This window comes from Pseudorca crassidens, chromosome 14 (genome assembly GCF_039906515.1).
Source record: "Pseudorca crassidens isolate mPseCra1 chromosome 14, mPseCra1.hap1, whole genome shotgun sequence".
NCBI classification, from domain to species: domain Eukaryota; kingdom Metazoa; phylum Chordata; class Mammalia; order Artiodactyla; family Delphinidae; genus Pseudorca; species Pseudorca crassidens.
Window position 1 is genome coordinate 11,275,419 of NC_090309.1, and position 27,264 is coordinate 11,302,682.

The window sequence follows — 27,264 nt, forward strand, 5'->3', positions numbered from 1 at the left end:
CGATCACAGATGGCACTTGAGTAAAGACCTGTGATGGTTTCTAAGTTTTCTTCCAAGTGTGATGGTCTATGCGTCTATGAGTCTAAATCCAATCTATTTCTATTTATGTGGAAGTTCTGGGGAGGAAATTGAAGGAATCGGTGTTACAGGTGGTGTTTTCATTCCTTCTTTCGCTCGAAATTCGTGACTTTGGCAGTGAAAGGAGGAGAGAGGAAGTATACGGAGGGAACATCTGGGCATGTAGATGGTGTCAGAGTGCGGAACTGTGTCTTCTGGACCGCAGCCCAGATCCACCCCAGAACAGTGGGATCCTGGCAGGAAGCAAGATGTATGAACCCAAATCCGAGAAGAACACGCTGCAGGAGACTTGCTAGTGTGACCAGAAAGAGTTTAACTGGAAACTTCAGAGGGAGGCATTTTTAAAAAGCTCAAATAAATCTATAAAGCCAGAAGAGCTGAAGCACAGCCCTAGAATGTCAGCTCTGTCCTTGAAAGTCAAAGAAACTGCTCTTGCTGACTCCAGCAAAAAGGGAAACGTATTAGAAGCTACAGAGAAGCTCACGGAGTCAACAGGAAAGCTGGATCCTGAGCTGAGAGCCAGTTCAGCCCAGGACAGAAACTCTTCCACTGTCAAGCGTCTCCGTGGGGAATGAATGGGGCTGGCGTTGCTCAGTCCAAGGCTGCTTGACCCAGCTTGGCTCGGGACTGCCCTGGGGCAGAGCAGGGGGCTCAGCAGACAACACCGTGGACACCTTTTCTACTTCCCTGCGAGGGGCACAGCACCTGGACTCCCTGATCCACTGAGATGGCACAGGGGTCAAGGTCGGGTCACAGAGGGTCACGCAGCTGCACAAAGGCAGGGGACAGGGATTCCAGGCTACTAAAGAAAAAATGGTGCCTGGCACTGTATGTGACGGTGTCACACCATAACCACAGTGAGTGACCAGACTTGTATTAGGACAGCCCAAGAGTGCATTGCAGAGAAGTAACAAACAAACATAAAATCCGGTCCAGCAGGCCCACTGGGCAGAGTTGAGGGTGATTGCCAAGGTTAATTGCCAGGTGTGGAAAACCCATCTGGAAGGCACGGGTGGGGTTAAAGGACAAAGAAAAAGCCAATTAATTACCAGCCATCAGGACCAAGCTGAGGGGAGTACAGGATGGAGTCTAGCAGGTGTCAGAGTCGAGCATCAGGGCCAGGGCCAGGGTGAAGGAGGGAGTAAAAAGCGGGACCCGAGGGCAGGGCTCAGGGTCATCTTTCTCCACTCTGGTGGGGTTTGTCTTGCTGGAAAGAGCAGCATTTAGTGGCTAGCTGCCATCAGCCGCATCAGAGCGGAGGAGGTGCCCAGGTGTCCGTGAAATCACTCACAGTCAGGAAGGCTCCCGAGCTCTGCTTTTCGGTGAGCGCATCTCCCAAATTCAGAGCCCAGCTCCCCCTTTTCTGGGCATGGTGCCAGTTCCCAGGGGTAGGAGCCAGGCTCTGTGGTCCTGACCCTCGCCATGGCTCTGCTGGGCTGGGGGCCCGGGTCGCTAGGAGGTTGGGGCAGGGGCTGGTGGAGGAGGCGGGCAGGGGGAGGGGCTGGAGCACCATCTCGCTCCCAAATGAAGCAGCAGCAGAGCCAGATGGAGAGACCAGAGCCTGGGGACGTTGACAGGGCTCTGATCCAGCTGTGCCTGAAGCCGATTGACTTTTGGACTTTGTTTGATGGTGAGCCCTTGGGGAAAATTCCCTGAGCCCATGGACTCTCTTTTTGTGTATAAGCCAGTTTGAGTTGGATTTCTATCGATTGTCACCACAAAGGGTTTCAGTAACAGATAGGTAATAATACTGATATTGATCACGACTATGCACTATTTCCTTCATAACAACTCTAGGAGGTTAAAGCTATCATCACGCCCATTTTGTCATGAAGAAACTGAAGCCTGAAAAGATGGGCAAAATTTCCTAGTGCCACACAGTCTTAACTTGAGGGTCCAGGGGTTCGAGTATCTGATCCCAAGTGAGGAAAGAGATTGGGGGGAAATCCCAAATTCTGCTTATATAATAGCGACTAATCCCAGTGAGGGACAAAAAGAAAGGAAATGCCTAGAAAAAAGCCCAATGTGGTCCCAAAGGGTGATCACAGGCGATCTCAAATCTTTAGAAAGGCACCCAAAGGTGAAGAGAGGCAAAGAATCAAGGAGAACATGCATGAGGGGCCCGTACCTGTGAGAACAGTCCTGGGAAGGGCTAATGTCCAGAATAAGCAGAAGTTACTGTGGAGCCACAATGTTAGGAAGGTTTTTAAAGCTACTGGAAGAGTAGAACAAGAAAGGGACAGGGCTCTGCATGGAGAAGACTCTGAAGTGTAAAGACTTGACAAAAAGGAGTCAGATTCAGCAATTTCAATTTAGCTTCCCTGTTTTCTAGTTCTTTATAATGTTCTTCCAAAGGTAGAACCCGGGGCTGGTGAGAAGACAAGGCAGCGCTCAGATACCCAGACACGCTAAATGAGTTCATCTTCAGCCCAGGCAAAGATGGAAGCCCTCAGATGACCTCAAAGAAGCACCGTGATTAAACACTGGGCAGCTGACCCCTGGGCAAACTGTCCATTTTCAAAAATTGTAAAAGGGTAGGTTGCTTGATGGTAATCCCTGGGGGAATATTCTAGAACCTTTGACCATGCAGATTGAAAACTTTTCAAAAAGAACATGGGGGTGGAGGACTTCCCCGGTGGTTCAGTGGTTAAGACTCTGCCTTCCAATGCAGGGGGCACGGGTTTGACGGGGAACTAAGATCCCACATGCCGTAGGGTACAGCCAAAAACTAAAAACAAGCAATTCAGGTCCTTCATGTATTGAAAAAAAATTATTTAAAAAAACAAAAGAACACGGGGAACAACATGGGTTCAAGTCCCCCACCGCTGCCCCCTACCACCAAACTCCCAGGAATCTTTTGTGATCAAACAGCTGCAATCTGGTAAGCGTTGTGTACCTAAAATAACATCAACCAAGCAGTTGACAAAGTCTCGTTCTTGAAATGGAGGAATGTGGACCAGGTGAAAATAAGATGAGGTGGATCCCTAGCTAGTTGAAAAACAGAGCCCAAACAGAAAGATGAACACTTTGAAGTCTTGTTGAGGTCGGGGATGGGGGGATCCTAGATCTGTGCCAGCGGCTGTGTCCTTCCACCCGCCCAGCCCTAATGGTGTCCCTGGAGTGTCCTTTGACGCCACTGATGGCGCAGGAATCAGAGCCGCACCACGGTCGAGGGTATCAGTGCTGGGGGCTGATGCAAATCCATCTGCTAGCCGCTCCCTGCTGACCCTAGGAAACTCACTTCCGCTCTCAGAGCTGCAGTTTCTTTCTTTGTCTGCGCAATGGGGATAAGAACAACCCCATTCCCCACCCGCCCCCAGCAATGTCATCCGTAGGGCTGAGGCCGGGGATGTGAAGCACACAGTTCGGCGTCCGGCCGTGACAACTAATGCCTTTGTCAGCATTAGGCTGTTGCCCTAGTGCTGGCCATCTCTGTGCCACCCCACTGCCCCGACCTGGGAGGCACGGGACCTGGATCCCCGCTGCCTCGGCTGCAAGTCACAGTAGCCTTGTGACTTCGGTCAAGGCACCCCACCACTCCAAGCCCCGGTTTCCTCATCTGTAGACACAGCTTTCAAAGCCTTGAACAAAGATGTCAAAGGCACTTGTGTCAAATATGTGGGCAACTAGAAGCTCAGAGGGACGATAAATGAAATAAATAACTAAATCGTGAATGACGCAAGCTCATTTCAACTGGACGGAATAAGAGGCCAAACCGACAAGATCAATAAAAATCGAGTCAGAATATATGTCAGTAAAAACACTGAGAATTAAAAATGAAACACAGAAGAACATGCGGGGTAGGGGCATGGCTGTCAGCTGCCTGTGTGAAAATAAGATCTAGGGAATAACCCAGATGTCCAAAGGTAGCATGTGAAATAGCTAATGGACCAAAGTGACCTGGGAAGCCATGTACGGTTCTGAAGGCTGAGAAGTAGGTGTCAGAATATTCTGACACCTTGGAATTTAAATGGAAATTATGCTACAAGATAAAAAGCCAAAGACCAAATAATATCTACTTGATAGACATAGTTATGTAGAAGTGTTACATGCAAATTTATAGCAATTGGTGGAAATGTTTCTCTAAACGTTGTACCCTCACCCCCAGAACAAAAGAAAGTCTGGTAGTTTTCGTTGCCATGGAGTTAATGTCAGTGAGTAATGCATGGGATTGCTAAAAGCTGATGTACCTTTAGTTGTATCAGTGGAAGTATAAAGTCTCTATAATGTGCTGGCCCCAGGTACCAGGTATGTCCATCTCCTAAGAGCTCATCCAGGTAACAGGCGTGATGGAACACGGTGATGGGTGTGGCCATCCAGCACAAACTGATTCAAGTATACTTCTGGACTGACCTTTTGAGAAGAAAATTAACAATAGATGGAGGAATTAAATGTGGAAATGAACTCACTGTACCACTAAAAGAAAATAGGAATAAACATTTATCTGCACCTGGGAGGGATGAAAGCATCCTGAAGATAAAATTAATGGGAATAATCATAAAGGAAAATATTGGTAGACATAAAAAATTTTTAACTTCTCAGTCATAAATTACCATAACAAAATTAAAAGACAAGAAAATAACTGGGAAACATATATGACAGATAATGGGTAATTATGTGTGTGTGTGTATGTACATGGCACAAGACTAACAGAAAAACAGGCAGAAACACACAAGCAAGTATTTTAAAGGAAACTAAATGCAAATGGTCTATAAGAAATTAAAACATGCTCAAACTCAACAACAACAAAATAAATGCAAATAAAAACAGTAAGCTAGAGACTTCCCTGGTGACTCAGTGGTTAAGAATCCACCTGCCAATCTAGGGGATACAGGTTTGATCCCTGGTCCGGGAAGATCCCAAATGCTGTGCAGCAACTAAGCCTGTGCACCACAACTACTGAGCCCACGAGCCGCATCTACCAAAGCCCGCGTGCTCTAGAGCCCGTGCTCCGCAGCGACAGAAGCCACTGCAGTGAGAAGCCCGTGCACCGCAAGGAAGAGTAGCCCCCGCTCGCTGCAACTAGAGAAAGCCCATACGCAGCAACAAAGACCCAACGCAGCCAAAAAATAAGCACAAATTTTAAAAAGATCAAATAAAACAACAACAGTAAGCTAACATGTGTCCTTCAAGATGGCAAAAATAGATGACGGTATATACAAGGGTCCAGGGACAGGGCAACAGTGTAGCTGGGGGTGCTAACTAGAGTCCCCCTCCTGGCACCCAGTAGCTGAGTGTCTCTGAGTCGTTGATTTAGCCTTCCAAGTCATAAACTGAAGATCATCGTAATTCCTGTCTGACAGGGTTGTCAGGAGGATCGGCTGAGATAACTCTCACCCAGTGGTGACACTTCGTGAAATTTTTTCTAATTAGAGGCAAGCCAGCCAGGTGTGGCTAAATAATTCATGATACATTTATAAGGTGAACTATTACACAGACATTAAGCGTATTATAAAAGACTATTTCCTAACGAAAACTGCTAGAGATATTGTGATCCCAGTATTGTAAAGTAAAATACTATATACTTTTTTTTTAATACTTTTTTATATACAGAAAGAAAAATAGCCAACATTTTGTTTCTTCTTTCATCTCTAGGTGATGGGCTTTACAGGTGTTTTCTTCTTTTTTTTTTTTTTTTAGAAAAAACAAAAGCTATAAAGACAAAAACGGTATTGAAACTAAACAAAGTCAAAACGAAGCAAATATCTTCTATTGTGCCCTGACAATGTCAACTGGCATGTTTAGATTGCTGGGAACCTTGAATGACATGAAGCAGTTGGGGAAGATGACTCTGGGGGTCCAGGGAGTCAGGCTGAGAGGGACACTCTTCTCCACACACTGGTTTGAATCTCTGACACTTTGGACCATGGGCAAGGGTTAGCGATTAAAAATATTTTTTAAAATTTAAAAAGTAAGATAGCTGTGTTCTTTTTTTCTCCCCAGGGGCAGCCAGAGACAGCAGGTAGGTAGCTGGGTGCCCAGGTGGACGCCATACCCCTGAATCCTGGCCGGGTCACCACGGCCTGGCCAGATATCCTAGGCGTCAAGACCACAGGATGGAAGGTCTGGGGCTGGACCTCAGCTGCGTGCCGTGTGGAGGCGTGTTCCACGCTCACTTGTGGCCGTCACCTCACGTCTGGGGGCCTGCTGGAACCCACTCCTCTGCTTGGAAGTTTTCATCTAATTGTGATGAAAACGGTGAATCCTATAGCCTCTTAAAGTCCTTTTGGAGGCAGGCAGAGGAGAACATGTTTTAAATCTGAAATCATTAAAATGTCACCGTTACTTGTGCCCCCTAGGTACCGGGGAAGGGGAGGGGTTCATGGATGGCGAGCCAGTGCATGACCAGGGCACTGTTAACAGCTCCAGGTCCCCTCATTTGACCTCTCCCCAGGGCAGGTTTCAAACAAAACCCCTCAGTCTGCTCTTTTCACTGCACCTCAGTGAGAAACAAACTCTCACCGACCCTGGACCCTGAGCGGGGGTGAGCCCATCGCAGGGTCCCACGGCTTCTTCAAGGACAGGGCTGCACTGTGGCTCTGGGCTCTGTCGCAGTGTCACTACACGCAGGCTCCTGGCTCAGAGTCTGTCCTCTGAATCCCAGCAGCTGTGGGTGACGGCCTGCTGCTAAATCCCTAGTGGGCCCAGCTTGGCGCTCGGCTCCTTGGCGAGCTCCCAGCTATCACGCTGTGAAGGACGGGTGTCCCTGTGGCCCTCGAGGGCCTGGCCAACTGCCTGCGGATGTGTGCAGATGTTGAAGGCTGTCTCGACCCCTCTGGAAGGTTTGCACCTACTCAGGGCTTCTTCCCTCAAGGCCCACTCGAGGCTGGCTGTCAGAGGAGTCCAGCAGAGAACCTGGGTTACTCTTACAGATGGCCAGATGGAGACTGTTGTTTGTTTATCTATCTATCTATTTTTGGCAGGGGAAGATTTGTTTTGATTATACCTTTTTTTTAGTTAAATTGAAGTACAGTTGATTTACAATGTTGTGTTATTTTCTGCTATACAGCACAGCAGTTCACTTATACATGTATATAATGCATACATATATGTTCTTTTCCAGATTCTTTTCCTTTATAGGTTATTACAAAATATTGAGTATAGTTCCCTGTGCTATACAGTAGGTCCTTGTTGGGTGTCTATTTTATATATGGCAGTGTGTATCTGTTAATCCCAGCCTCCTAATTTATCCCTCTCCCCGCCTTTCCCCTTTGGTAACCATAGATTTGTTTTCTATGTCTGTGGGTCTATTTCTGTTTTGTAAATTAGTCCATTTGTATCTTTTTTTTTTTAGATTCCACACATAAGCGATATCATGTATTTGTCTTTCTGACTGTTTTTCGATGAGGTAGGGAAACGCTGAGTAAGAGGCCTGGAGCAACCCCTCTGTGGATGAGCCTACGTGGGTGTGTGTGTGCCCGTGCGGCACGCACCTGTGCACAAGTGCATGTGCATGAATGCTTGCACATGGGCTGAGTGTGCATGTGTGATTGTGCACGTGTGTGCCCTGTGTCCACGTGGGCACCAGGCAGGTGCAGACATCCCCCGGCAGCTGCACAGGTCTGCTCCGTGGTCTGACTGGAATCCCCTTCCCGTTCATCAGACGTTTTACACACGGAAAGGTTAGAGACATTGGCCACCTGCCGTGCAAGATCAAAACATCTGGGTGCCTGGCGTGGCCAACAGGGCTGTTTCCGCGGGCAGAGGCGCTGCCTGGCGAGACATCAGCTGACCTGTCGGTGGACAGGGAAACAGAGTTGTTTCCTGTGCCTTTGATGTTGGGGCCCTGAGGGGTCAGCCTGGGCATTTGTTCTGTGCCCACTTTTCTGGCTCAGGAGGAAAGTAGGCCCACGCTGGGCAGAAGCACAGCTGCCAGCATTTCTGGTTAAGGACATGACGAGGGAGGAAGAAAGGAAGAAGGAGAGAGGGGGTGGGGGAGGGGAAGAAGAGGGACTACCAACTTGGACTGGAGGGGAGGGGACCCCGATGAGGTTTGGAGAGGGCAAGCAGGGAGCTTGGTGCAAACCCACACCTGCGTTTCTCTCTCGAAATCACTCGCACGCAGGCTGATGGGGGGCAGCACAGGCCCCGCTACCCGGGCCTCCTGCGTGCCTGGCTGGCTGGGTCTCAGATCCACAGCAGTCCTTTCTGGTCAGCTCTGGGCTCTAGACGACAGCCTCAAGGAGACGGTCAAGGTGGCTGAAAGGGTCTCCTCACCACCATGGTGTCCTGGCTTGTTTGGGGGGGACCAGAGAGCCCTTGCAGCTAACCTGCTGGGGACCTCTGGGAAATGACACTCCTCCCCTGGGCCTCACCATGTTGAATACTAATCGCAAAGTGGACTATTGAAGTATTTATCTGAGGGGAATGGAGGGTTTGGAAGCGGAAGCCAGGGGGAGTTTGTTAAATGTGGAAATGTACGGTGTGCATGTACACGGGGGACTTTTCCTGAAAGCACAAAATATTGCCACAGTGCTGCTAGGAGGTCCTGCATCCCCAGATACACACGTGGGTGGAGGAACACCTGTAGCAGCAGAAGGGGGTCGACGGTTCACGACCGCATGTCTGTATGAAGGCCAGCATGTGTGTGTGTGTGTTTGTGTGTGTGTGTGTGTGTGTGTGTGTGTGTGTGTTGGGGTGAAGGGGACTCCAAGGACCCCTGAGTAGCGTATGGGAAGTAAAAGTACCCAACACTCAGCTCAAGCAATTGTTTTTCTCCCGGAGGCTAACATTCACGGGCAGGTAGCCAACAGGCACATTAGGATAAGAGATGTTATCTGTTTAAAATACGTTTGCAAAATACATCTTGATGCAGTGAGTGCGCAGCGCGCCCTAACCCGTGTGACACTGCCTTGGCCCGGTGGCCACGCCGGGCGCACTGGAGCTCACAGGCCAGCGTTTGCAAAGCCCAGTCCTCACTTCTCACTCGTCCACTTCCCTCCGGGGTGGATAAACACATTCCCAAAGACCACAGCTGGGGTGTCTGGGAGCCAACAGAAGCTGCTGCTCCCTGCCTTGCTGGAGCTGTCGCTGCTACGGTAGCAAAGACTCGCCATCTCCAGGTTGGAAGACACCCCGGAGGTCACTCATCCCTCCGATGCTGGAAGCCCAGGTCCCTGCGGATACCCTCCTGCAAGGGCCTGGGTTCTGCCAGGCCCCCCCGCTCCTGGGTAAAGCACTGCCCCTGCCTGCACCGCACGGCTGTCCTTCCCCGCATCTAAAGTTTCCGGGTCTGTAGTGCCGCCACTCTTCAGGCAATAGCAAACCAGCATTTATTGGGCATTTACTGTGAGCCTGGCACCGTCTAAGCACTTTATCTGCATCGCCTCATTGGACCCACCCAGCAACGTTTGAGAGAGAGATACCATTATTACCCCATTTTACAGATGTGGAAGTGGAAGCTGGAGGGCTTAAAGGATTTGTTCCAAATCCTGCCATCCGTGGAATTAGTGTGGAGTCTGGGCTTGAACCCAGGTTTTTTCAACTCTGAATCCCAGCTCCTTCTCATCAAACTCCCTGTTCTCCCGACTCCACATGGACATGCACATCACTCCTCTCCTGGACACATCCTCTAGCTTTTTTCCAGATCCCTCCCACCGACCTCTACAATTTCATATCCCCAAAGGGCAGGGGTTCCCCTTTGCTCAGAACTGAGTAAACAAGAAAAGGCAATGGCTCAAAGCACCCCGGTGAGGGTCGGACAGACCTGACTTAGCATTCTGTTTTAGCCTCAGCAAATGCCTGTCTCCTGTTTCCCATGGGTAAGAATAGAGACCTACGCACAGGGTGGGTGTGAGAGTTAAACAAGATAAAACAGAAAGAGCTCCCAGCCGGTGTCAGCACAGGAGCGGCAGCTCTGCTAAGGGGGTGCGTAGTGACAGATGTGATAAAGGAAGGAGGACATGTGGGTGGAGGTTGGCCACCAAGTTTCACTCCGTCCCCAACTTCTGACTTTAAGAATCTCCCACCAGCAGGAGAGGGTTTGCTCAAGGACACACACACTAGGAACCCTCAGACCTCAGCCTGGCCGTGGCTTTCTCACTCCACGTTAGCATTTCCTGGGGAAGCACCTGCAGGAGTGGGAAGGGGGTGGGCAGAGGGGCTGGGGAGACTGAAGGCTCCCCTTCAGGAAGCCAAGGAGAAGGTGGGCTCACCAACACTCAGGCGGTGGGCACAGACCTCTAATCTGGCTGCTGTGGAGTTCCCTGTGCCACATCTTGGCCAGCTGCCTCCTCTCAGGGCCTTGGGTCTTCCCACCTTTCAGGGATGATGGGGAAGTCAATTCTGAAGTTCATGAATTCCCAGGCATGAAGGTGCTGTACAAACGTAGACTTTTAAACAAAGGTCCTCATGTCTTCAAATCTCACCTTCTCTAAGAATCCTCCCTGCCCACCTCCGAGGTCCGCCCTTGACCTCTGGTGCTAAAATGACATCCTACCTACCCCTGGGCCGCCTGTCAGGCTCCACCCCTGAGTCTGGCTTTACTCTTCCTTCATAGCACACGTCTGTCCTCTTCCCTGCTAATCCCACGGCCTAGAATGACTCCTGGCACCGAAAACAAGCTCACTAAATAGTGGTTAAATGAACGAATGAAGGAATGATTCTTTATATCATTTCAGAAAACTACAAAACTCAGTATGTCAGGGCTGTAGGTGACATTTTCAAATATGACCCTGTGTTCTGATGAAGGTTTATTCAGACCATTAAAAAGTATGCTCAGATTAAAAGGGCCTGGAAACAGCTCGGGGATCCCTCGATAGGAGGACAGATCAACAAGCTGTGGTATATTCGTGTGATGGAATACAACTCAGCAGTAAAAAGGAATGAAGGACGAAACATGGATAAATCTCAAAACATTATGTTGAAAGAAGAAAGCCAAACACAAAAGAGTGTCTGATGCATGTTTCCATTCACATGAATTCTAGAACAAACAAAACAACCTAGGATGCTAAAAAGCAAAACAATGTTTGTCTCTGGGGGGTGGCTGGGGACAGGGATTGACTGGGAAGGAGGACGAGGGAATTTCTCAGGTGATGGACCAGACCCTATATCTTGATAGAGGGTGGGTTTTACTCATCAAGCGGTCCACTTAAGATTTGTGCATTTTAATGTATGTACAACTTTTTTTTTTTTTCCTCAGCGGTACGCGGGCCTCTCACTGTTGTGGCCTCTCCCGTTGCGGAGCACAGGTTCTGGACACGCAGGCCCAGCGGCCATTGCTCACGGGTCCAGCCGCCCCGCGGCATGTGGGATCCTCCCGGACCGGGGCACGAACCCGCGTCCCCTGCATCGGCAGGCGGACTCTCAGCCACTGCGCCACCAGGGAAGCCCATATGTACAACTTTTATCTTAAAAAAAGAAAGATATAAACAAATACAGAACTGTAATTAATAACATGCATGCTGAGGTATTTAAGGGTGAATATTTGCAACTTACTTTGAAATGCATCCTAAAAGTGAGATGAGGACTTTCACTTCCAGGAAGTTGGAACAGACATAATTATCCATTCCTCCTGCCACCCACCACTAAAAACCCTGGACATTATATACAATACAAACATAAGAAGATTCTGGAAGGTGGAGAGAAGACAGACTGATACGGACCTCGGGACGGGTAGAACAGAGTGGTGAGCTCTCTGGTTTCTTTTTGCCTGTGTCTCCCAGGTGAGGTATTGAAGAAGCCGGGAACCCAGAAATTCCAAGAGAGAGCAAAGAAAGAGGAAGCTCCCACAAAAGCCTGCTCTCTCTAGCCAAATGGCCCGGAAAGGGCCAGCCCAGCAAGAAAGAAAAGTTTTAGGCAATAACTCTTCCACTCTAGCCAAACACCACAGAAAATACTGCAGCCCTACCTTCATCAGCAAAGGCCAAGGGGAGCCCTGACGTCCACCATCATCACCAGGCTGCAACATGCCGCAACCACCCTGCCCCACCCTGCCTGCCTCCCACCCCAGGGTGGGGTCTGAGAAGGCTGAGCAGGGAGCTGAAACTTTCATCCCCACTCAGTGGTCACAAGCTCCTCCCCAGTAACAGTGGAGACCACGCGGGGAGGCTGGACTTTCATCCCCACACAGCAGTAACAAGGAGCAAGGGTGGTATCTGGGAGAACTAGTGGGGAGTCAGGACCCTTTTAACCTCGCAGGGGTAACAAGGCCACGTGAGGAATAGCATCGAGGCACTCTGACACCACCACGTGGGGTAGCTATCAGTGGAAGCCTAGCACTTCTACCCATACCCAGCAGTAAGAAGGAGACCCCTTCCTTGGGTGTCAACAGAGGTCAAGTGAGGGACCTGGACTTCCACCCCACATGGCAGTAATGAGAGAGCTCACTGCCACTCCCCCCCACCCACACCTTCACCCACAATGTCAGAGGAAGCCAGTGAAAACAGATCGAAATAAGATACAGAGTCTCAAAACATAATACCCCAAATGTCAAGCTTTCAGTAGAAAATTGCTCATCATACCAAGAACCAGGACGACCTCAAACGAATGAAGTAAGCCAATGAATAAATGCTAACACCAAGATGACAGAGATGTTAGAATTATCTGACAAACATTTTAAAGCAACCACCATTAAAATGCTTCAAAGAGCAATGACAAATACTCTTGAAACAAATTAAAAAATAGGAAGAGAGATAAAATATAAAGAACTAATGGAATAGTTATCACAGAAAAATACAGTAATAACAACAGCAACGACCAAAACACCCACCTGAATGGAGGCACTCAACAGCAAAATAGAGGAACACAGTGACCTGGAAGATAGGACAGCATTAAATATCCAATCTGAACAACAGAGAGAAGAAAATAGGCTGGGGGATTAAAAAAAAAAAAAAAAGGCACAGAGCCTCAGGGACCTGTCTGGCTATAGCAAAAGATCTAACTTCTGTGATATCCATGTTCTGGTAAGAAAGGAAAAGAGGGCAAAACTGAAAAAGTACTCAATTAAATAAGGGCTTAAAACATCCCACGTTTCGCCAAAAACAAGAGCACAAACAAAAACACACAGATTTAAGAAGCTGAGCAAACTTCAAACAGAATAAACCCAAAGTAATCCATATCGAGGCACATCATAGTCAAACTTCAGAAAAACAAAGAGAAAAATATATATATTGAAAACACAGAGAAATGACACTACCTGTGGGGAAACAAATTTGAATGACAGCACATTTTCATTAGAAACCATGGAGGCAAGAGTACTCTCATGTGCTGAAAGAAAAGAACTGCCAACACAGAACTGTATATTCGGTTGAAAGGTCCTTTCCAATGAAGGATCCTTCAGGAATGAAAGGGAAATTAAGACATTTTCAAAAAAAAGAAAAACTATATACCACTAGCAGATATATCAATACCACATAAGAATGGCTAAAAGAAGTTTCCTAAACAGAAAAGAAACAATAAAAGAAAGACTTCTGGAATGTCAGTAAGGAAGAAACAACACAATAAGCAAACATATTGGTAATACTGGTAAATACAATGGGCTTTCCTTTTCCTCTTAATTTTTCTAAATTATGTTGACAGTTGAGGCAAAAACTGTAACACTGCTAATGTGATTCAAAATGTATATAGAAGAAATATTTAAGACAATTATATTATAAACAGGGAGGGGAAAGGGACGTAAAAAGAGATAAATGTTCTATAGTTGACTCAAACTTGCTAAATGATGACGCTAGTAAACTACGGTCTCAACAGATGCAAAAAAATCATTTGATATAATCCAACAGATATTCCTGGTAAAAACTCATGGCAAACTAAGACTAGATGGGAACTTTCTCTATCTGATAAGGGGCATCTACTAAAAACTAACAGCTAACATCATTATTGATGGTGAAAGACTGAATATTTTCCTCCTAAGATCAGAAACTCTCACAGATTCTATTCCACATTGTACTGAAGATTCAATCCAGAGCAATATGGCAAGAAACAGAAATAAAAGCGAGCTAGATTGGAACTAGAGAAGTAAAGCCGTCCTCATTTGCAGATGACATGAGAATCTACGTAGAAAATCCTATAGAAACAAAAAGTTACTGGAATGTAAAAAGTGACTTTAGTAAAGATATGCTGTACGAGATTAATGTACAAAAGTCAATGGTATTTCTGTATACTTTCAATGAACAATTGGAAATTGAATATTTTAACATATCACTTACAATAGTATCAAAAAGTATAAAATATCTAGGGTAAATCTGACAGAAGATGGACAATATCTATACACTGAAAATTACAAAACATTGCTGAGAGAAATTAAAGAGAACCTAAATAAATAGAGAGATACTGAGTTCATGGGTTAGAAGACTCAATATTTTTAAGAAGATTTTTTTAATTGAATGAGTCTTTAAATTCTATAGTGCTTTATAATTTTCAAAAGTTTCACACACATGATTTCATATAATCCCATAATAACCCTTTTTCCCCCTACCCCTATATTACTCCTCCCCACTTCCCTCTCCCCACTAGTAAGCACTAGCTTGTTCTCTATATCTGTGAGAAGACTCAATATTTTTAAGGTGTAAATTCTCACCAAATTGATCTGTAGATTCAATGTAATACTGATCAAAATCTCAGCAGATTTTCTGTAGAAATGGACAAGCTGATTCTGAAACTCATACGGAAATGCAGAGGACTTAGAATAATCAAAACAACTTTGCAAAAAAAAGCAAAGTTGAAGAACTTACATCACTTGATTTCAAGACTTATTATAAAGTCACAATAATCAGGACAGTGGAGCAAAGACAAGCACAAACACCAATGGAACTTCAGAATCAAGAGTCTAAAATTAGACTCATTTATGGACAACTGATTTTTTAACAAAGGTGCAAAGCAATGCAGTGGAGATATGATAATTTTTTCAACAAATGTTGAGGGCACACTGGGATATCCAAAGGCCAAAAATGTGAACTTTGATCTGTACCTCATACCATTTACAAAAATTAACTCAAAATGGATCATCATAGATTGAAATAGCTATAGCTTCTAGAAGAAAATCTTCATGACCCTGGGTTAGGCAAAGATTTCTTAGATACAAAGCCAAAAGCATAATCCATAAGAGAAAAAAATGATCAATTGGAATTCTTTAAAATTAAAAACAAAAAGTCATTGTTAAGAAAATGAAAAGACAAGTTATAGTCCGGAAGAAAACATTTGCAAATCATGTCTAATAAGGGGCTTATATTCATAATATATAAAGAACTGCCAAGACTCAATAATAAGAAAACAACCCAATTTTTAAAAAATGGGCAAAAGTCTTTTCTTTTTTTTTAATAAACTGGGTAATGTTCTTCCTTAATGCAAATATGAATTCAACTTCTTTTTCCTAAAAACATGGATTAGAAGTCTCATGTGAGTCAAGGTCAGGCTCACTATGGCGTTGTTTCAACCACACTTCTACTATATTAATCACCACTATCAGAGAAACCCAGATTAAGATCTTTTAAATAACAGCTTGTATTTACTGAAAATTCTCTCTCTCTCTCTCTCTCTATATATATGTGTGTGTGTGTGTGTGTGTGTGTGTGTGTGTGTGTGTATATATGCAAAATATTTAAACAGACATATCACCAAAGAACATATATGAATGACAAACAAGTATATGAAAAGATGCTCATTATTATTAGTCAGAGAGATGCAAATTAAAATCACAAAGAGCTCTCACTACGCATGTATTAGAATGATTACAACAGAAAGTCTGACTGTAGTAAGCACTAATGAGGGCAGGGAGCAACTGGAATTCTCACATTTGGCTGGCGGGTTTTTAGAAATGATGCGGAGATCCTTAACCAAATCTTTTCAAACCCCACTCAAGGAATCCATTCAAGGAACTGTCTTAACTTCTTCCCTGCCCAATTGCCTCTTCACAGGGCCATGGTAAAGCCAGCTTTCCAGGGTCACACAAGGCCACCTCCAGCAGCAGTGAGCTTCTCACGTCAAGCAATCTGGAGTAGATCTAGTTTAACAACAATCTTTCTGGTGTTTTCTTGGAGGCCCCAGACTGCCCTCTTTAGGTTTGCTTGTCCTTGGATTGAGGTGACTTGAAAGGCGGCACGGTGCCCAGTGCAACGGGAAGAGAGGAAGGCAGAATGCACCTCGACTCTGCAATCTGTTCCTAACAGTTTTTTGAGAGTTGAACACAACTCTCGGTGTGTGTCAGCGCTTGAGCTGTGCGTTTCTGTCTGACTGTGTCTCTGCCTAGGTGGTAGGAAGGGCCCCGGGCTGAGGCCAGGAAGGACCTGCTCTAAGCTGATAAAGCCAACGCCCTTATATCAGGAACCCTGTGGTTTTTCTGTCTTTGGAAGCAGCAGGAAGTACTTTTCCCCCAAAACACAGCCCTGTATATTGCTCGCGGGAACAATTCGCACACATCGGGCTGGGAGACCCTGAACACCCAGGGCTGTGTGCTTCATTTCAGGCGAACTGGACACACTTTTCTCCCTTACACTTTGGAACTTCGAGTTCCGTGCCTGCCCCTCGCCTTCCGGGGATGCGCGGGGGAAGGCAGCCTCCAGGCTGGGCTGGAGAGGGGCGGGCTGCAGCCCCACCGACCCGCCGGGCGCGCGTCTGTCCGTGCCAGACCGCTCAGAGGTGCCGGCGCAGCCTAACCGTGACCTTGGCCGCGATGAGGCTGGGCGTCCGCCGGCGCGCGCCGGAGCCGCAGACCCGGACACAGCCTGGCTGCTAGTTAAGTTTTGCTGTCTTTTACTTTTCCTAAAATAATTCGGGGGAGTTTCCATCACTCTGAAATGACCTGCGAAAACTCTCCGGAGCTAGAAATCAATTAACTCAAAAAAGCATGCTGATTTTTTTTCCTTTCTTTTTGAACCCGTGGTTGGTGCGTAAAGGGACCTGTCAATCTAGAAGCCCCCTGGGACCCAAGTGAATCTGCAGAGCTGGTATTTTTAGAGACCGCGCTTTCTGAGATTCCAGCTGGTGGACCCCGAGCCGGCTCCTGTCGCCCTCAGAGAGCACGTGGATTTGCAGAATATGATGCAACCCAGCGTGGGCTCAACCGATGCAACGCGCACCGAGCTGTAGCCTGAGAAGCTTCGGGACACACAGAAGGCCAGCTCGCATCCCTCGTCAATTTCACTTTTTTTTTTTTTTTTAAACTCTCCACAGGTTCAGATGCCATTTGGCTGGGGAGAGGGATTTATCAAAGGTTTATAAATGGAGCAATCTACTAGTAAAAATAACAATCATCACATCATCTCACAGGGTGGCAGGATATTTTGTTTTTCTTTGGCAATGACCCGTAACTGAGTCATTGATTCAAATATACCCTACGAAGTACACATTTTTCTATGGAATGTCTCCCTAAGTAAAATTTGCTGGCTTGCTTCTGGATTAGGAGCCTGGTGAAGCTGACCCTGGCTGCAGGGAATTGCTTCCCATCCACGCAGGCACTCTCTGTATCCCTCCCTCCAGCAGGGATCTGGGCTGCTTTGGGCTTTGTCTTCTGTTCTGTCCTGAGCCCAGCACAGGGCTCAGAACACGGAGGCCCTCATCCACATCCACTGGGGACCCAAGCTCTTCAGCTATGAAGTGGGACAATAATGCTTGCCTTACCAGCTTGAGAATCTCCTTGTAGGGATCCAGTTCGTAAAGAAGAGAGATGCTGGAGGCTGCACGCCTCAGCCTTCAGCCGTGTCCTATCCCCTCCAGCTCGTCACTTTGCCCATCTGTGAAATAAAAGAAAGAAAACAACTTTATCAGTAATGTTAGAGTCATCATTACAAAATCGTAACATGTGTTAATTCTGGAATGTGGGTACTTCGGTGTTTGTTATATTATTCTCTGCATTTTTCAGTCTCCTGCCCCAATAAAAGAAGAGGAGGGAAAAATGTTTAAAGACTTGTAGAAAATCTGGTTTCCTGCAGTTGTACTTTCTCTGGTTCTGGGTACAGGAAAATGCTCAGTAAACCGGACTCCTGGAGAAACGAGCAGCGTTACTACCACTCATCTTGTTTCTGCCCCTTCCTTTGTTCCAGGAATTTACTAAGACCCAGCAGGAGGTTTCACCCCTACTCCCACCCCCAGCTGTTTAAGGCAGCTGTTTGCTCACCAGTCTCTTCGACTTGGGATAGAAGTTTTCTAGTTGAAGGCAGGTGAGTCCAGAATGATGTCATTTATAACGTTCTGATTCAATTTCTTCCAAACCTACCCACCCCCTGCCGCCAACGACCCCGACCTGTACTAAGCAGAAGCACACGTGTATGAAAAGAAAACTTCTATCTGTAGTCAGTCAAAATGTGCTTTGTATAACACAATCCCAAACTTTCTTGGGCTTCACAAACACACATGGCTCAAGAAAACTCGCATGGACATTTCCACTCCCCTAACTTAAAAACAGCCGAACTAAATTAAGTAACAACAACAACACAGAGTTGTTTCCCACAAAGTTTGCTGTGCTCTCACCACCAGTTTTCAGCCTGAAACAATTTCATGCTTGAGTTATTAACTTATGAAAATAGGCACAAAAGGGGAAAAATGCGAACAGATCCTCAACTATATTATTAGTCATTGCTACAGCTGACTGCATTCCGGCACAAAGCATGTTATTCTGCCCGAGTATCTCAGCTTTGAACAAAATGTAGCTCACTAATGGGTTATGCCTCGTATACCTTTTTGTAATCATTACATTGCCGTTCTCTGTAATTTATCCTGGTTTCCATTAGGCGTATGTGCGTTAGTCAGGCATGCACTCGAGCACGCGCACACACGCACACACGCACATATCTTTTAAGTCCCCTTTCATCTGTGGCTGAAAAGAAAGGTCATGCAGCTGTCAGTCATTTTAGGGAAACACCACTGTATTGATAAAGATAATATTTGGAAACCAGAGTGATGGGTGAATATGTGTGTAGATTCTGAAAATATCGGTGGTTGGGGGGTAGCAGCGTGAGTAAAGGAAGGGAATCTAGAAGCAGGCTGGAGAAGATGGAGGCGGAGTGGGAGAGTCTGATCAGGCTTACTTCGGGGGTCTCTATTCAGGAGGGGCAGCTCTGGACTGAAACTCCCCCGGGGTGGGGCGAGGGGAGGGGAATGGCATCTTTCTCACTTGCTAAGTGTGCTCAAGTCTCCTGTGTGAGCGGTGAGATTCCAGGCAAGAGCCCCGTTTGGGGATGTTTCTGGCCGGGGTTCAGAGGTGTTGCCCCAAACCAGTTTGAGTCAAATGAATAATGAAGCCAAGTTTTGAGTCTATTGATTTTCGCTCCTGTGAAGTCCAGAACGGGTCCTAGAAATCAAGGCTTTTGAGTATTAACTTCTGGAAACGACAGCAAAAAGAGCCGGTAAGGAAATCATCAGGGGAAAGAAATACAGAAGGGATATGAAAAGCCTGGAGAGGATCATGATGTCCGCAGACAAGCAGGAATCCCTAGAAGCACCTCCTAAGCAGATCAGAGGCTGGGATCCGGAAGTAGCGCCCCCGCCGAGAGCAGGGGCCCCCCACAATTCTCAGCCAGCAAGAGAAGCCCTTGGCATCTTCCCCCTGAGTAGATAATGGGATTCTTCACCAGACACTTAACCAGCCAGGAGAGGTAGCCCTTGGGAGCCAAATGGGCTCTTTTAACTCCTTTGAAGTGTTAACGAATGCTTTGATTTGGTTCTTTCCTCCTCATTAAGACAAATGTGGTACCACTTTGCCCCAGGAATCTGATCTCACCTCCCAAGCCAGCTGCCCGTCTTTCTATTCAGATGAGTCCAAGCCCTGCTGGGGGTCTCCTCCTGTCAGGTAGCAGAGATGCCTGTCTTGCTGAAGATCTCTCTGCCAGGGCCTCCAAGCCTCGTGCTGCTCTCAGGGCCCAGGACATACCACCACCAGGTCCCAGCTCACATAAAAACACAGAGGTGCTTGTGTGAACGCTCCGCGCACAATGTCCTGTGAGGTACCAAGCAAACTCAGGCATGTTAAATTTGTCAGATGCTGTGTGCTGTGGAGGGGACCAGGCTGGACAGAACTCGGAGGACAGAGCCCCCCCCACCCCCCCGCCCGCAAAGATCTGAAATCTTTAGAGATTATGAAGCCCAACTCGGCTCTCACCCCTCTTTCACCCATGACACACTGGGGCTAAGGGGTTCCACTGGGGCAGAACTGGAGCTGGAAGCAGCTGGCATTGAGCCCCTGAGGCTCATCTGCTATCATGATCCCCCACCCAAGCTCTCCCTCTCCCTCCCAATGCAGGGCAAATTCAGTGGAATGAAAGCCTGCAGACAGAAGGAACTGGGGGTCCTGTGGTTTATTCAGACGCCACTGAAATCAGCCGGGCAGCCTCTCACAGCCAGTGCCAGCTGGGGAGAGCAGGCCGGGAGGGCAGAACTCTGTGCCCCAGAGGCACGGGCTGAGCCCGTGGGGACAGTCCTCGAGATGGCTACAGCCTGTGATGGGGACCTGGGAGGCCAGATGAGCTCTGTCAGGTGGGCAATGGGAGGCTGGGAGAGGAGCCTTCTGGAGAACAAACATTCAAACCTGGGGAAACAACTCGCCTTAACTCATTGCATCTTAGTTATAATCTCCGCAGCCCACAGGATAAAGTCCTGCCAAGTGCGCATTATCTCATGGAATCCTCTCACCCATCCATGTCGGTATCACGATTTGACCCTCTCTCCCCCCTTTTCATTTTTACCATCTTAATCATTTTAAGTGTACAGTTCAGTAGTAAGTACATAAATATTGTTATGCAACAGATCTCTAGAACTTTTTCATCTTGCAAAACTGAAACTCTATACCTATTAAAGAGTAACTCCCCACTGCCCCCTCCCCCGGCCCCTGGCAGCCACCCTTCTACTTTCTGTTTCTGTGAATTCGCCTACCCTATATACCTCATGTAAGTGGAATCATACAGGATTCGTCTTTTGGCGACTGGCTTAGTTCAATGGGCGTAATGTCCTTGAGGTTCACCTCTGCTGTAGTGTGTGTCCAAATTCCCTTTTAAAGGCTGAATAATATTCCATTGTATGGACGGAGCACGTTTGATTATCCATTCATCTGTTGATGGACACATGGGTTGCTTCCGCCTTTTGGCTACTGCAACTACTGCTGCTATAAACGTGAGTGCGAAAAAGTCTCTTTGCAATCTTGCTTTCAAAGCTTTTGGCTATATACCCGGAAGAGGAATTGCTGGATCATATATGGTCATTCTATTTTTAAATTTTTGAGGAACCTCCATACCTCCATTTCCCACCAGCAGTGTATGAGGTTTCCAATGTCTCCACATCCTTGCCAATACTTGTGATTTTCTGTTGTTGTTTTTTTAAATTTTAATACTAACCCTCTTCCTGGGTGTGAGGCGATATCTCCTTATAGTTTTGATTTGCATCTCCCTAATTCTCAGTGACGCTGACCACCTTTTCATGGTTTCTTGGCCATTTGTCTCCTTTGGAGAAATAGCTTTTCAAGTCCTTTGCCCCGTTAGAAATCAGATGATTTGATTTTGGTTGTTGCTGAGTTGTAGGAGCTCTTTTATACCACCCCCCTCCCCTTTTATTTTTTCTGCTTAAAAAAACTAAAGGGTCAAAGAGGTGAATAACTTATACTTACTCCAGCCTTAGGACAGGGGCTGCTTGATTCCCCAGCAGCCGGGAAAGCACCCTTACATGGGTGGCAGCCAGAGAGAGCTAAGGGCCCATCCTCCCAGCCACATGGGCTCAAACATCGTCCATTATAGGCACACCCTGTGCTCACAGCCTCGTGAGCCACATTGCTGTTGGAAAACCGACAGCAAACGCTGGTTGCAGAGACTCAGAAGCGTGTAATATCCATCTTAATAACGGTCCCACTTTCTTATTCTTCCCCCCTCAAGGAAGGGCAGAGCGAAAACGCTGCTCGTGGAAAAATACATTTAAATGGATCAGTGCTGGGCGACCATCTGCACATCTGTTCTTAACAGGTTTCAGCTGAAACTACTGAAAATATACACAGATCTGTTTATGTGGAACCAGTTAAATATGATAAGATTTCAACTTGGAGGGTAACTATGGATTTGGTGGTGGGAACACAAAAAGCCTCCCCACGCTTGGTCTCCACACACACTCCTGATACTTCACTGTAGATGTTGTCGAGGGAATCGGATTTACTGTGAATTAAAAAGATCTAAATTACTGCAGATTAGTTACAAACAAACTCAAGATGGTCCCAGCAGCCTTTCTTTCTACAGCACGTAATTCTTGCCTCACCTCCCACGTGGGCCGAGGGAGCCCTTTGTCATCAGAGAGGAGACCGCAGCTGGGAAATCACTTGTTTCTGAATAATTCTGTCTTCACTCCTCCAACAAAGCATTCAGGAGGACGACGGCATGCAGGCTGCTGACACACAGAGTACCCAGCTGACTTCCCTCCAGAAAAACACACCGGTGGCCCCTGAGGATGTGCAGGCAGAGGGGAGGGAGTTTTACGGACCACCCTATGAGGGCCCATTGTCAGCCCGTTATAGAGATGGGAAAACTGAGGCTCTAGGATGATTTGCCCACAACTACCCCGGTAGCAGGGAGTGAGGTGCCCCAAAGGAAGAAAGATAGTTCTTCCTATCTAAATGTAACATGAGGCGAGACCACAACTCAGAGACCCACAGGGCTCCGTAGGTGAGGAGTGAGGGACCGTGGGCAGCTAATAAGAAGCTTTAGCAGACTGATACTGAGGGGTCAGACACTGTGAGCCCAAATCCTCTGTTTTTGTAAAGAGAGCCGGAAGCCACTAGATTTTTACCTGTTGGCTCCGGTATTGAAAACAAACCAAAAAATCAGGCCCTACTGTGGTTTGTGACCCCCGTGGTGGGGCTCTGGGGCCTCTGGCAGAGGCTGCTTTGGTTTCACTCATTCTCCAGGTGAGACTTGGGGTCTGACCATTAGGATTCTTGTCTCCGGTGCAGGAGGTCTCGGTCACAGGCAACGGGCGCCCCAGCTCAGCGCCCTCGTCCCTGTCTGTCTTCTAAAGCCTTTTCCTGCAGCTTCACAGGGGTCCCCACCTCAACGCCAGCACATTGAATGTGCATTCATCCATAAACATTCATCTAATAATTTATCTCTAAAACGGGACATCAGTCTATAAAATGCACCACAGGAAACCCAAGAATCGTAGTCACGTGACCTCAGAAACAATCGGCCCAAACTGACATCTGACAACATCCCTGCCACACACACACACCCCTCAGGGCCTGGGCTATGATTGGTAAGTTTTTCATTCCTGATGGACCCCATGCTGGGAAAATGCACCTATTTCTGTTCCTTGAAGATCATTTTTTTTTTTTTTAATAAGCAGCCCAGTGGAAAACAATTGTGAATGGCAGCTTCGTGACATGTGGATTTCTAGAACAAAGAGAATATTGCTCACACTCTATGACCTGTTCGATGACACTGAATTTTAATTACAAAATGCTCACGTGTTAAAAATTGATGACAAGGAAGGTGTGACACTAGGGCTAAAAAAAAAAAAATCAGAGAGGCAAAATATGGTTGACAGGCTGCCTCGATGATCTAGTCAATGTTATTTCACATTTGTCTTCTCTCTGTCTCTTTTCTTTTTTCATGTGAAATTTTCAGTTTTGAGCTAGAAGGCACATACTTCAAGCTGTGTAGACCTCAGAGGGGGAGGCCGGTGAAATCAGCAGAGGGTACGAGGAAGGGAACCTTATTTGCCCTCTGGGGGCCTCAAATATCCTGTGCAAAGCATCAGCTGTTGTCTTAAAGTGTCCCCTCCAAGTGGCTACTGTCCCAGGCCACCTTTGAGTAGCTCTTTGGAAGGGCCAGTTTTTCTGAGCAACAAATATGGGGCTGCTTCCAGGTGATTGGTGGATCTCAGTAGCCCAATAACTGGAAACAAATTATTTTGAAGCAATAGATCAAATGGTGTGTGGGGAGGTGCTGGATGTTCAAGCCAGCCCAAGCTACACTAGTTATAAGAGAGTTTTCTTCTGAGATGATGCAATCATTGAATAGGAAAATCCTAGTGCAGAATGCACTGGGTTTAAGAAAGGCCGTCTACAGCAGGCAAAGGTTGTCCTCTTCCCCTCTGGATGGGCCTCTGGGACATGATGTGTCAGTTCATTTGCGAAAGCCCCACGAATGAGGAGCCATTTCGCCCTAATCGCAGAGCCTTGATCTCTGGCCAAGGGGCCCCAGGTGGAAAAATCACATCCACCAGAGCCTGTGCAAGAAGGAGGCAGCTGCCCTGCATCTTGGGGGCGTGGCTCACCCTGGGACAAGGGAGCAGACCACAGGGTATTGGTGTGGCCTGAGCCTTGGCGATGGAGGTACCAGCCCCAGAGTGTGAGGGCCGGAATGCCTGCTTCCTGCCCAAGAGAACAGATGCACAAGAGTGGGCTGCAGAGTTAACCAAAAGGTAGAACAGCGCCTCAGACCTCGCTAGGAAGAGACCAGAAGTGTATTCAGAGTCCAGGGTCCAAACCAGGGGCACGGAATAGCACATGCAAAGGCCCTGAGGCAGGACCAGCCTGAGCATAGTGGGTGAGCCGCAGCTAGGACCTAGGGGAGGTGCTGGCTGTGCACAGGGAGAAGTCAGAATTCCATTCTAAGAGCAACAAGAAGCCGCTGTCAGGTTCCAGGGAGGAGTATGCATTTCCCGACGATCATGCTGGTCTGTGAGGAATATGAGTCTCGTGGGGTGAGAAGTTGGGCTGCGGGCGATGTTGTGGGAGACCAAGGGGCTGCATTTCACAGAGACAACCAGCAAGACATGGTGGGGAGCTGGGCGAGCAGGGTGGGGGAAAGGTCCATGGACAAGGCATTTAACTCTTGGTTTCCCGAACGGGAAAAAGGACTCAATAATTCCCACCTCACAGAGGGGATGTGAGGATCAGAAATGGTGCGTGGTGCCCCCGGCCCACAACAGGTGCCCAAGAAGTGAGAGTCCCACTGTGTACCCACTGCCTCCTTGCCCTCCTTGTCCCCACGAGCACGGGTGACAGATGCCTGTCTTCAGCGGTGCCTCTTCTGACCCCTGTCCCCAGTAAAGTGGGAAGTAGCGCTGGGCAGCATCAGCGACAGGGCGGGTTTGGATTGTTATTTCTGAGAAATCATGTGCAGATTCACCAGAAAAACAGTGATGCAACAAAGCTCCATGTTCGTTAAAAACATTCTGATAGCTAGTGGGAAGCAGCCGCATAGCACAGGGAGATGAGCTCGGTGCTTTGTGACCACCTAGAGGGGTGGGATAGGGGAGGCAGGGAGAGGCAAGAGGGAAGAGATGTGGGAACATATATATATATATAACTGATCCACTTTGTTATAAAGCAGAAACTAACACACCATTGTAAAGCAATTATACTCCAATAAAGATGTTAAAGAAAATTTTTGATGGTTACGAAAAGAAAGTTAACTGGGTGCTGATGGGGACCCGCTGAATCATCACCACCACGAAGCTCTCTGTGCCTAAGGTGACATTACTTCCCAGAGTACAATCATGGTGTTGGACCCAGGACTGTCGTTCGGGCCAGGATCCCTGCGTCCACTCCCTGCCGCACTGTCTCCAGCCCTCACCCCTGGAGAAGCAGGAGTGGGGGAAGGTAGCGGAATTTCCACGTTCTGGTCCAACACGCCCTTCTGAGCTCGGAGCTCACACCCGGCCTCGCAAACAGCGCTACACTAGGTTCTCGTGGTCCTCACGAGAGGGGGACGCTTGTGAAGTTTATTAACCGGGAAAACCGGGCCTTACCCTGTGGGGTCTTCCTACAGGCTGGGAGGGCTCCCTGGAGGAGGAAGCGGGTGTCAGAGCTGTGTGAAGGATGGGGAGCACGGGGCGGGGTTCCCAGCTCAGCGCGCAGCCTGGAGAAGGGCACATGACCAGTTTTCTGTGAGCCAGCACATTTTCCATTCTAAATATAGCCCAGGATGAGCCAAGACATCTTCCCCTCGCAAGGAGACCCAAAGTTCTGTATTTTTCAGCATTTCCGTGATGGTTGGGAGAAATAAACAGCGAGACTGAGGCTCTTCACTCCCATCCCCTGATCCCGCGGGGCCCTGGGGCCTGAGGAATGATGTCCACCTGCCTTGAGAGCAGAGTCCGCCCTGTGTGAGGAGCTCTCTCTGGCCACCACCCTTTAGTAGGTACCAGAATATTTGGCCAGCCTGCATCTCCCTCCAGCAATGTGAAGCAAGGCTTCTATTCAGCCAGGAAGGAACATCCATCATCAGCCCAGGCCGCCAAGAGTGACTCTTTCTACCATCCTTGGGTCGGTTCACCTCGGGCATCTCAGGAGTGAGGCCCAGCCTGATAGGTTTTCATTGGACAACAGAGTCCCACCTTCCTTCCGAATCTTGCTGGCGCATCAAGCTTACCCTTCCATCCCATTTCTGGAAGGTACAGGACCTGAGCCTTTGGCAAAGGGGGTACCTGCCACGGGCCTGGGGCACACTGGTGACTCTTGGCTCTGAGGTCCTTTGCTGCTTGTTTGTTTATAATCGATGGGATCTTTTTCTGTATCGGAGTGGGGCTCTGCTAATTACTGCACAAGCACTTCTGGGGGAAGTTCAAGTTTCCAGAGGCCCGCTGTTAACTCTGACAGGGCTGGTGCTTCCCAGACAGGGCGCCTGAGGGAGTCTGTGAAGATGCATTACAGGAAGCGCAAAACGCAGCGCTTATCCCCAAAGGGTTAAGGACCGAGACATGAGGACAGTCGTGTTAGGGTACATATAGCAAAGGGTGAGCAAGGCAGGCAAAAGAAAAAAGGAAGATGGAGAGGAAAAAGAAACCACATGGATACACTCCCCTCCCCCTCCGGTGGGCCCCCCCCCCCCCTTCTCCCCTCCCCCTGCAACAACCCAACATACACAGACACAGACGGGGCAGAGTTAAATCCGGCACACAGTGACTACAGCAACGAAAGAAAACATATCGAGTTACGCAGAGCCCTGTTCAGATTTGGGCCTGGGCCTCCCTCCCACAATGCTCTGTGGAGGAGAACAGGCCTCCTTGGTGTGGTGTCAGACCCACGCTCGTGAGCTTTGCTCGCCTTACAACGTTCGCTGGCCCGGCCCTGGGCAGCAGGTTAATTCCCTGCCCCGCAGGTGGGGACAGATAAAACGAACCAAAACGGTGTCACAGGAGGCAGGAAACCTTTCTTTTAAAACTCACTTCACCTCCAGAGAGGAAACACGCAAGGACCTGGCTCTGGACCATAATCGGTTTTCTCAGGGCAGCCAGGAGCGGCCCGGTGGCCAGGGTAAATAAGGCAACGCGGCGGCA

General features: G+C 47.8%; 1 long non-coding RNA gene across 15 annotated transcripts in view; it reads right to left on the reverse strand.

Moving 5' to 3' along the window:
• Positions 1-27,264, reverse strand: part of LOC137205937 (uncharacterized) — a 137,072-nt gene that overhangs the window by 9,047 nt on the left and 100,761 nt on the right. For 5 of the 15 annotated variants that reach the window (XR_010934366.1, XR_010934364.1, XR_010934370.1 and 2 more), the window contains exons 3-5: positions 17,635-17,747; positions 12,788-12,830; positions 4,269-4,431 (exon numbers count right to left, since the gene is read on the reverse strand). This is a non-coding gene — a long non-coding RNA (uncharacterized lncRNA). The remainder of the gene's footprint in view (positions 1-4,268; positions 4,432-12,787; positions 12,831-17,634; positions 17,748-27,264) is intronic. The other 10 variants (XR_010934376.1, XR_010934363.1, XR_010934371.1 and 7 more) reach the window with 3 other exon arrangements.